A 12,050-nucleotide genomic window follows, 5' to 3' on the forward strand; every position below is an offset into this window, starting at 1 on the left:
AAATTGAAGCACCTTTTCTTTGAGATTGGTCGTGAAAATTCCTCGATGGCTTTTGTATTCATGTTCCTTTGAGTCAACCTTCCATGACCGATGTTATGTCCCAGGAACATCATCTGTGCCTTCATGAATTCTGTTTTCTTTAAGCTTATTATACGTTTTGCTTCTCATAATCATTCAAACAGCTCTGCCAACTTTTCATGTGATCTTTCCATGTCTCACTAAAGATCACTACATCATCCAGGTAAACTGCACAATTTGTTAATCCAGCCACAACTCTGTTCATGAGTCTTTGGAATGTGGCTGGTGCATTATTCATTCCAAAAGGCATCACTTTGAATTGATATAGCCCATTTGGGGTTACAAACGCAGAGACTTCTTTTGGTTTTGCTGATAAAGCTATCTGCCAATAACCACGCAGTCAGTCCCACTTTGTGATGTAACTGGCTTGTCCAACTTTCTCTATACAGTCCTCCAATCTTGGTTTTGGATATGATTCCGATTTTGTTATGGTGTTGACCTTCTGATAGTCCACACAAAATTGTTTAGTCCTGTCAGGTTTTGGAACTAACACAATCGGTGAACTCTACTCACTCTAACTTGGTTCGATGCTATCTTTGTTGAGCATCGCATCGACTTCCTCTGGACCTGTGTGTCTTTGAAGTGATTGAGTCTTTAGGGGTGTTCTTTTATTGGAACAGCATTCCCTACTTCCACCGTATCCACAATTGTATTAGACCTTCCCATCTTATTTCTGCATACATCCTCATACAGCTGCAACAAACCTTTCAATTGGGTCCTTTGCTCCTGAGACATATCGTTCACTAACCTATTCCACTCCTCAAGGGTTTTCTGATTGTTATACATGTTTTGAGGCATATCAAACTCCATGACATCTGGATTTTATTCCTCACTCTGCAACTAAAATTGGTTTCTCCAGTTCCTTGTCTCTATTACAGTTAGGCTTCAACATATTCACATGAAATACCAAATATAGTTTTCTTTTTCTATCTGGCATATTTACCAGATCGTTTATCTGACTTATTTTTTTTCTGAATTTGATAGAGATCACTAAACCTGGCTTTAAAAGGTTATCCGATCACTGGTAACAATACAAATACATCATCGCCACTTGAAACCATCCAAATTTTAGTTTTTGTCTGCCAAATACTTTATTCTATGCTATGCCCTCTTCAAATTCTGTTTAGCTAACTCATTTACCCAATTTAATCTCCTCCTCACCTCAGATACATAATCCAAGTGTGAGATCTCTGACTTCAGTTCTATTAATTTTTCTTTAATTAATTTCAAAGGCCCTTCTCACTTCATTTCTGAATATTAACCCAAAGGGAGTAAACTGGGTCAACTTATTTGGGGCATCTCTACTGGCAAAGTAAAAGAATGAGATACCCATTATCCCAATCATTCGATTAATCCTGACAGTATGCTCTTAACATGGTCTTCAGGGTCTGATGCCACCTTTTCAAATCTACCTGGGATTCAGAGTGGGAAGCACTTGATTTAAAGTGCTGTATGCCTGTATGCCCATGACTTCCTTAAACAGCCCAGTGGTAAAATTAGACCTTTGGTCTGACTGAATCTCACTAGGTAGCCCAAATCACGTGCAGAAAGCTCCTTGATCAACCTTTTTGCCTTAATATGCCATAAAGAAATTGCCTCCAGAAATCTGGTACACACATACATTATGGTTAGCAAGTACTGGTTCCCACTTTTAGTTTTAGGGAAGGGACCTACGTAATCAATCATAACCCATGTGAAAGGTTCTTTGAATGTGGGAATTAGCAGTAAAGGTGCTGGTTTATTCTTGCCTATGTCTTACCTACCATTTGGCACATATGACATGTCTCACAAAATTCAACCACATCTTTGTGCAGTCCAGGCCAATAGAAATGCTATTGTACGTTAGCCTGAGTCTTCCCCATACCTAGGTTACCTCCTACTAGTAACTCATGTGCTATCGGTAACACTGCTTGTCTGTATGCTACCGGCAGCACAATCTGGTGCACTTCTGCCCATTTCTCCTCTGCATTAACCTGCTGTGGTCTCTATTTTCATCTTAAGATTCTATCTTTATTACAATAACCCTCAGGAATATATTGGTTCCTCTGAGTATGCATCGATATATCTTATATTGTCTCATCATTCTTCTGGAAGTCCATTAGCCTTTCAGGACTAAACACTTCTGCCTCACCCTCTGCCTGTTCAGGTTTTTCCTGCACCATTACATCAAAGTAGGGTGCCCACTAAATGAACCTCAACTGCTTTGTCATAGAGTCACAGAGATGTGCCACACGGAAACAGACCCTTCAGTCCAACTTGTCCATGCCAAACAGATATCCCAACCTAACCTAGTCCCATTTTCCAGCACTTGGCCCAATCCTTCTAAAATCTTCCTATTCATATACCTATCCAGATGCCTTTAAATGTTGCAATTGTACCAGCCTCCACAGCTCCTCTGGCAGTTCATTCCATACACACATCACCCTCTGCGTGAAAACGTTGTTCCTTTGGTCCCTTTTATATCTTTCCTTCTCACCCTAAACCTAGTTCTGGACTCCCCAACCCCAGGGAAAAGACTTTGTCTATTTATCCTATCCATTTCCGGTTATGATTTTGTAAACCTTTATAAGGTTACCCCTCAGCCTCCAGGGAAAACAGCCCCAGCCTTTTCAGCCTCTCCCTTTAGCTCAAATCTTCCAACCCTGGCAACATCCCTGTAAATTTTTTCAAAACCTTTTCAAGTTTCACAACATCTTTCCGATAGGAAGGAGACCAGAGCTGCACGCAATATTCCAACAGTGGCCTAACCAATGTCCTGTACAGCCGCAACATGACCTCCCAACTCCTGTACTCAGTACTCTGACCAATAAATATAAATTTAACTTAATGAGCTATGTATTTCATTGTAATGGGATTAAGAATTAGAAAATACATGAAACTTTCTTTTTTCGTAAGGGGCGATGTGTTATGAAGTTGAAGATGTGTACTGTACCTTTAAGAGAAAGGGAATGCTGTTCTGCACTGAGAGCTTACAAGCACCTGTGTGCTATTATCAGATAGCAGTCTCAGAGTATACTGGAAAATTGAAAATATGTAACATTTGGCTGTGAAATGGATACCTGAGCTTTGACAACAATTTGAATTTAACCAGTCAGTTTAAATTATGCCCCAGGAAACTAAAATCCAATCAAGTTTGAAATTATTGTTTTACCAGCATCAAACCAATGAGATGATCCGATGTTGGGGATATAAAAATGCAGGAATACTGAAAATTGGAGACAGAGCAGCTGCCATCAACACAGATCCAAGAAATGAGGAAACACTCTCTATCAAAAGTACCTTTTCATGTGAAACTTATTCTCAGTAAAAAGAAAGAGGATGACCCAGGGAGATCTTCAGCTAGAAGAAGACAGACACCAAAGACAACAGCTACTATGTGGTTTTGAATTCAAGTTGATGTAACTTTAATAAGTGTTTTATTAGAACAATATATTGTTGTAGAGTTGACTGCAGATAAAAAGCAGTTCAGAGAAAGAGCGGCTTAGAGTTGTGAATAGTTGTTGTTTAATGTCTACTTTTAGATTTAAAAAATAAATTGATGTTTTTTCTTTAAATTAGTGGAATTTGGGGAGTTCTCTGTCACTCATATTTTAACAGAATACAAGGCAAGATGAACTTTTCTGGGTGTTTGGTTTAATTAACAGAAGCGTTCACCGCTGTGTCGTAACAATTGGAAGAAACAGCATTTGTGAAATGTGTGTGAGATGGCTTTTTGAAACAGCTTGTGTTGGAGCCCACTAGTGAACAGGCGATACTGGATTTAGTGCTGTGCAATGAGGCAGACTTGATAAGAGAGCTTAAGATGAAGGAACCATTAGGAGGCAGTGATTGTGGTATGATTGAATTTACTCTGCAATTTGAGAGGGAGACGATAGAATCAGAGGTAACAGTATTACAGCTGAATAAGAGGAACCACAGAAGCATGAGGGAGGAACTGGGTAGTTTCTGGGAATAATTCAGGAGACACAGCAGAGATTCATCCCAAGAAAAAAGAAACATGGTATAGGGAGAATGAGACAACCATGGCTGACTTGGGAATTCAGAGATAACATAAAAACAAAAGAGAAAGTATATAATGTGGTGAAGGGCAGTGGGAAACCAGCAGATTGGGAAGCTTACAAAGACTAACACAGGGCAACAAAAGGACGGAGAAGATTAAATATGGGGGTAAGCTAGCCAGTAGTATAAAAGAAGACTGTAAGAGTTTATTTAGATGTATAAAGGGCAAAAGAGAGGCAAAGCAGGACATTGGGAGCTGGAAAATGATGCTGGAAAGATAGTAGTGGGGAACAAGGAAATGGCTGAGAAACTGAATAGTTTCTTCGCATCAGTCTTCACGGTGGAAGACACGAATAATATATCAAAAGTTTCAAGAGAATGAGGGGCAAAGCTGACTATAGGGGCCATTACCAAGGAGAAGGTGCTAGAAAAACTGAGTGGTCTGAAATGGATAAATGCTGAAAATGTGTTGCTGGAAAAGCGCAGCAGGTCAGGCAGCATCCAAGGAGCAGGAGAATCGACGTTTCGGGCATGAGCCCTTCTTCAGGAATCCGGAAATGGATAAATAACCTGTACCAGATGGACTACACCCTAGAATTCTAAGGGAGATAGTAAAAAAGATAGTGGAGGCGTTAGTGGTGATCCTTCAAGAATCACTAGAATCAGGGAGGATCCCAGAGGATTGAAAAATTGCTAATGTAACACTGTTATTTAAAAAGGGAGTAAGGAGAGGGATTGAAGATGGCGATAATCTAACAGGTCTGCCTTGCTGAGCTCCATACCATAATCCAGGCAAAGTGGTGCTTTTACCCTCCCTTTACCAGCCATTTTCATAAACGTTGGTAGTGTAAAGTCCCCAGAAATTCAAAATATCACTTTTAACATTCAGGAAAGGTGATTAAAGGAAAAGGATTATGTGGATCCCAACATGCAGGGCACTCCCCTGCAGCAACGGATGCGCCCGCAGCCGCAGTGCCGAATTCTGTGGAAGCGCCTATGAACTTACCTGAACAGCACAGTTTGGTCTCAGAGTTTGTCAAACTCCAAGAGAAGATTGAATCAGCACCAGAGAAATTCCAGATCTTGGCCAGGCTACAAAAGCATGAGCAGGAGACCCAACATGGAGTGCATGGAGGAGGTGGAGCAGTGAGCTGCAGCATCAGAGATCAAGGCAGAATCCTCAGCTGGGTGGATTCAGGCCCTGGAAAAACAGGTGCGGACCTTAATCAAGCTGGTTAATGACCACAAGAATTGAAGTCCAATAAAAATTATCCGCATTATTGGGTTGCCAGAACGAAAGGGAGGAGATCAGCTTCCTGGAGGAATGCCTTCTGCAGCACCTGGGACTGGGAGCCAAATTGGGCCGGGTGCAAGTTCAGTGGTCTCACTGGCTCACGGTGCGCAGGCCCGGATGGACTCATGCCCCTGCCCGGTCCTAGCTCGATGTCAATGTTACAGAGACAAACGAATAGTTACAGAAGCTTCCAGAATGCTGCAGCAAGATCCACAGGCCCTGATCTACAAAGGGTCGAAATTCATGTTTTTTCAGGACTTTTCTGGCACTGTGTTCCAAAAGAGGAAACCTTATGATGAAGTAAAGAGGCTGAGACACTTGAACATTGAATATTCTATCAGGTACCCAGCAGTGTTGTGCTTCAGCCATGGAGGGTTCATGCATAATTTTGATTCAGCAGAGAGGGCAAAGGATTTCCTAGATACTTTAAAATAGACTGGTTAGGTCAAATACAATGGACAATAGTGTTTCCTTTGTTCTCTTTGTTATTTACTTTGTATGCCTGGCTTTGATCCTGTCATATGTGGGGTTGTTTCTTCTTTCTCTTTCTCATTATTGTTGCTAGTCCCTTTTTTTTGGTTTGGGGTGGTCATTTCTTTTATTGACAACAAGGGGGGAGTCAATGTATGGTGGAATGAGTTGGATGCCCACTTTTAATTTCCATCTGTAAAATATATGTGTTTTCTTTATTTCTGTTTTGACTGGGTTTGGGGGGCAGCTTTTGGTGAAATGAGTTTTAGAAGGAGTTTATAAATGTTGACCAAGTCAAACTTGGGCATGTATAACCATTCATACAGTCAGGACTGCCTTCTGCCCTCCCTCAGGGGAGCTAATTGTTCCCTTATTCTTAGGAGAGGGAAAAGTCCTGAGGACTGCACCTTGCACAGACCCATCTCGCTGCTAAATGTGGATTTTAAAATTCTGTCTAAAACCTCTATTGTAAAGGAGGACCAGGTGGTTTTCACCAGGTGGGTGGCAGTGTTGTACAGCAATCCCATGACAGTGCTTCTCACGAATGGCATATGATCAGATAATTTCAGTATTGGTGGAGGCAGCTGACAAGGAGTGGGAATAGGAGAGCATATAATCACTCTCTATGCAGACGATGTTTTTCTCTTTCTGACTAACCTGACAATGTCTGTGCCCTGTTTAATACAAAATATTAATTTATTTGGCTCTTTTTTGGTGTATAAAATTAATCTTACAAAATCGGAGGCCATGCCCATGGGGGCTCGCGTGGGAGCACCTGACCTTGAAGATGGAACTTGATTTCCTTTTAGGTGGTCACTGAGAGGTTTCCTATATTTAGTTATTTTCATTAACCCCGCGTTTCACCAATTGTACAAAGCTAATTTCGCACAATTGTTCAAGAAAGTAAGACAAGACCTTCAGCGTTGGGAGGTGCTACCAATATCCTAGTTGGGTCGAATAGCTCTGATCAAAATGAATGTTCATCTTCGCCTACAATACCCCATGTGAATGCTCCCTCTGGCGCTACTTACGCAAGTGCCCTCTTAAGTTTGCTCGCTACAGTTTCCACAGGGAATGGGGAGAGTAGACCTCCCAGACTTCAAAAGATATCAAATAAGTTCTTTATTGTCTTATGTGAATGATTGGGCTCAATATTGAGGCCTTCTAAGCAAAGTATCCCCTTATTAATTTGCTCTTTGTGGACCGGGCGAGAACTGTCATGGAGTATTGTAAAAATCCGATCATCATTAATAGTCAAAGCATGGAGAACGATTCGACAGAGCGAGAGTAATTTACATAAGACCTCCCTAATCATCCCCATAGTAGGAATACCAAGATTGATGGATTCCTGCTTTAAATTATGGGAGTCTAGGGGAGTCTCCTGTTTGGGAGACCTATTTGTTGGGGAGGTCATGATGTATTTTGATCAGCTGAACCACTTCATCTATTTTGAGATCAGGAACTTTATACATAAAAGGACCACACGTTTGGATCATCCCTATAAGTCCGATGTGGAGAAGAGAGTGCTTCAGCCCACAGGCACTCTCTTGATTAGTACCCTCTATCATTTACAGGGAAGAGGTGCCTCGGAAGATATCGAAAGGCTTTACAGAACCTGGAATCAGGAATTGGGAGCAGAATTTCATCCGAAGCATAGGAGGATATCTGGGAGAATGTGAAAAAGATTTCAATTTGTAATAAAACGCAGGTCATGTAATTAAAGATTCTCCACAGGACCCATTTGGCCCCAGAGCAGCTAGCAAAATTTAAGAAAGGATCATCTCAAAAGTGCCCTAAATGTAAAATAGACATCAGTACTCTCACACATTACTTGTGGTCGTGCCATAAGATTCAGAGACATTGGGGCGCCATAACAAATGTGTTTGAGGAAGTCTTGGAGACTGAGGTTAAGGCAGACCAATATCTCTCCTTCTGAGATTGCCAAATCTGCCTTCCCTAGAAAGCAGTGATGGAGCATGTTCCACTAGACTTCCTTACAAGTATGGTGCACCAGAAATAGATCTTTTTTATACAACATGGCAGCTCTTTTTGAATCACATAGACGCAGGCTTGTTAGCCATACTGATTAGGGCCTTTGTATACCATGATGACTATATCTGCCGTCCAGGGACCCTGAGAGGAAGAATCCCAAATAAATATGGGTATGTTAACTTATGCTCCCGATGATGGGAGCTTTGGTGGGGTGGTGCTGAGTGGTGTAAGTTAGTTTCACTCAATTTGACCTAATTTAATTGTATTTATTATTTCTAATTATTTATTGAATTGTCGTATGGGAAGATTGTTCTTTCTCTTTTGGTATTTTTGATTTGTTTTATAAAGTGGAGTAGTAGTTAGATTATTGTTATTGTTGTTGTACCATTAGATTGTCGTACTATCTCTTTTGTAATTTTATAATTTTGTAAAAAATAATCATTTTCAATTTAAAAAGAAAAGGAGTAAGGCAAAAGATGGAAAATTGTAGACCAATTAGCCTAACCTTGGTCATGGGTAAGATCCTGGAATCCATTGTGAAGGAGAAGATTTCTGAATACTTGGAAGTGTGTGGTAAAATAGGACAAAGTCAGCATGGTTTCATCAATTGAGGTCATGTCTGACAAGTCTGCTAGATTTCTTTGAGGATGTAATGAGCAGGTTTGACCAAGGAGAGCCAATAGGTGTTATCTACCTGGACATCACAAGGTGCCACGCAAGACGCTACTGAGTTAGATAAGGACCCAGGGTGTTAAAAGCAAGATGCTAACATGGATAGAAGCTTGACTGTCTGGCAGAAAGCAGTGAGTGGGAATAAAAGGGTCCTTCTCAGGACGGCAGCCAGAGGCAAGTTGTTTACTGCAATGCTCAGCTTTGGGACTACAACTTTTCATTTTATACATTAACAATCTAAATGAAGGAACTGAGGACATTCTGGCTATGTTTGCAGATGATACAAAGAGGGAGAGGTGGGAGGCTGCCAAAGGATTTGGACAGGTTAGGAGAGTGGGCAAAAAAAGTGGCAAATGCCATTGAATGTGGAAAAATGTGAGGTCATGCACTTTGGTAGGAAGAATAGAGGCATGGACTATTTTCAAAATAGGGAGAAAATTCAGAAGTCTGAAGTGCAAAGAGACATGGCATTTCTAGTCCAGGATTCTCTCAAGGTAAACTTGCAGGTTGAGTCAGTATGTAGGAATGCAAATGCAATGATGACATTTATTTTGAGAGGGCATAAATATAAAAGCAGGGATGTACTTCTAAGACCCTATAATGCTCTATCTGGTCAGACCACATTTGAGTATTGTGTACAGCTTTGGGTGCCATATCTCAGGGAGAATGTACTGGCCTTGGAGCATATTCAGAGGAGGTTCATGAAAATGGTCCCCGGAATGAAAAACCTAGCCTATGAGGAAGGTTTGAGGACTCTGGGTCTATACTCAATAGAGTTTAGAAGGATAAGGGTAGATCTAATTGCAACGTACAGAATATTGAATGGCCTGGACCAAGTAGATGTTGGAAAGGTGTTTCCATTGGTAGGAGAGACTTGGACCTGAGGGCACAGCCTTAGACTAAAACCTCTTAGAATGGAGATAAAGGGAAACTTCTTCTGTCAGAGAGTGGTGAATCGATGCAATTCATTACCACAGAAGGCTATGGAGGCCAGGTCATTGAGTATACTTAAGATTGAATTAGATACGTTCTGGAGATCAAGGGTTGGGGGAGAAAGTGGGAGAATGTGGTTGAGAACCTTATCAACCATGATTAAATGGCGGAGCAGACTCAATGAGCTGAATGGCCTAATTTCTGCTCTTATGTCTTCTGGGCTTAAGATCTTATACTCTGCTTCCTGTCATTTAGCTAATTTTGAATCAAAATATCGAAATTTCCTTGGAACCCACAGACAAATTGAAAACTATTGCTCGCATCTCTGCTACTTCCTTCCTTACTCAACAGCCTGAGATGTTTCATCTGGCCCAGGTTATTTATCTACTTTAAGCCTATCAGACTACTCAGAACTTCCTCTTTATGCTAATTTCATTAATTATCTCCACATCCTCTATCTCATTAGTGAACACTGACACTAAATATTAATTTAGAATCCGATTTACATCCTTGGGTAGTTTATACAAATTACCAGTGTGGCCCTTTATGAGCTCTATAGTTTCTTTAATTGTCCTTTTAACCTTAATGTACTTGTAAAATAACTGGGGATTTTTCAAAATTATTTTCTTCAATTTTCTTTCGTGCCCCCTTTTTGCTGTCCTAATAGCCTTTCTAAGTTACTTTTTGCACATTCTGTACAAGTTATCATGTCAACTTTTGATTCCAATTTACCTAACCCAGACTAATCTTAAACCATTGAAGTTGGCTTTCCCTCAGTTAATTATCCTAATTGTCGATTTTTTTCATTTTTTTTTACCAAGTTTAAGTCTTTGGATCAATGATCACTATCCATTAATAGTTCCACTATTGAAACTTACCCCACTTCATTCCCAAGGACCAGGTCAAACAAATTGCTTGGAACCCAGGAAGTAGAAAAGTCTGATAGCATCTCACTGGTGTCAGGAGAGGATTGCCTGGTTTGGAAGGAATTGAGTAAGGTGGGAATGTGAAACAAAGGCCATGGGGTGAAATGGACAGCTAGAGGGGTGGACATTGGAGGAGTGGGGCCCATACTAAGAATGGGGATTCATTAAATGGCCACTTGAAGGCCTCATCTGAGGCAAGGATAGGCAGGACACTATAGGCCTTTGATGGCCCATAAGATTGTTGTCTAGTCAGTTGTAGCATGTAAAGCATCAAGAACATTCACAGAATTCTACATACACTGCCATCAACCACTTAGTCTACAAACTCATTAGGAGCAAATTGTAAATTCTGCCCAACACTGAAACAGAGATTCCAATGCTTTTATCAGCAGAATTGTAGACACCTATATATAGATTTATGTTAATGAGCAGATACTTAGAAACTTTGTTATTTGAGATACATGTGGACAATCATCATAACAAATGCACAAACATAAACACACTATCAAATTGTAAAGGTAGTTGTCTTCGTCCAGAGATCCGTATGGTGCTCTCTTATGAGAGAAAGATGACAGGTGGTGAGTCTAACCTGAAGGGCAGCATGCCTCAGGGAGTGAGTGAGAGGAGGAATGCATGACTTTCATGGTGACATCAGCCGGTGTGGAAATTGAACCTAAGCTGTTGGTGTCACTCAAACCAGCCATCCAAACAAATGAGTTAAACAATTTCCCACATGTGGGTAGAAGGCTGAACATGAAGATTAGGATATGGGTAGAGGGCTGTGCATGGGGATTGGAGCATGGGTAGAGGGCTGCACATGAGGATTATGCATGGGTATAGTGCTGGACATGGGGATTTGGATATTGGTAGGGACTCGGTGTTCAGTTTGAGGTATGGGTGGGGCTGGGTCACTCAGATTGGAGTGTAGATTGGTGGCTGGGATTTGGGAATGTGAAGGGGCTGACACTGGGATTAAATAATAAGCATATGGCTGGACACTGGGATTTGGGAATAAATCGAGGCCTGGACACTGGGTTTAGGGTATCAGTATAGAGGGCTGGACACTGGGACTGCAGAGAGGGGAGAGAGGTGTACAGTGGAGCTGAAGATTGGACTGTGGGATTTGAGTAGAGGTAGTAGGGTAATTTGGGTAAGATTCTGGATCTGGCATTTTGGAGTAAGTTGGGAATTGAGAAGTAGCTGGTGGGCAGGACTGTGACAGGGAATTGGGCAAAGGACTAGATGCTTGGATTAGGAAGTAGGTAGGGTGTGAGGGCTGGAATTGGGGTGTGGATAAGGCACAAGACACTGGGGTTGAGGAATGGATGGGGCTAGACTGTGGGACTGTGGAGTGGGATCAGGACTGCATGCTGCAATAAGTAAGTGGAAAGAGGGGAGGATACATGTATTGGAAAGTGAGTATGGGGTTGTTTACAGGATTTGGGAAGTGATGAGGAAGCTGAACACTGGGAATATTTTTATTCAGTCATGGACATCGCAGGCTTAGCCAGCACATATTGCCCATGCCTAAGTTGCCTTTGAGAAGGGGCTGATGTATTTATCTGCAATGCTATTAGGGAGTTAATTTCAGGATTTTGTTCAAACAGTACTGAAGGAGTGTCAATATATTTCCAAGTCAGGATGGTGAGTGGCTTGAAAATTGAGTTCCCATGTATGTGCTACCT

The sequence above is a fragment of the Chiloscyllium plagiosum genome, chromosome 2, assembly GCF_004010195.1.
Source record: "Chiloscyllium plagiosum isolate BGI_BamShark_2017 chromosome 2, ASM401019v2, whole genome shotgun sequence".
NCBI classification, from domain to species: domain Eukaryota; kingdom Metazoa; phylum Chordata; class Chondrichthyes; order Orectolobiformes; family Hemiscylliidae; genus Chiloscyllium; species Chiloscyllium plagiosum.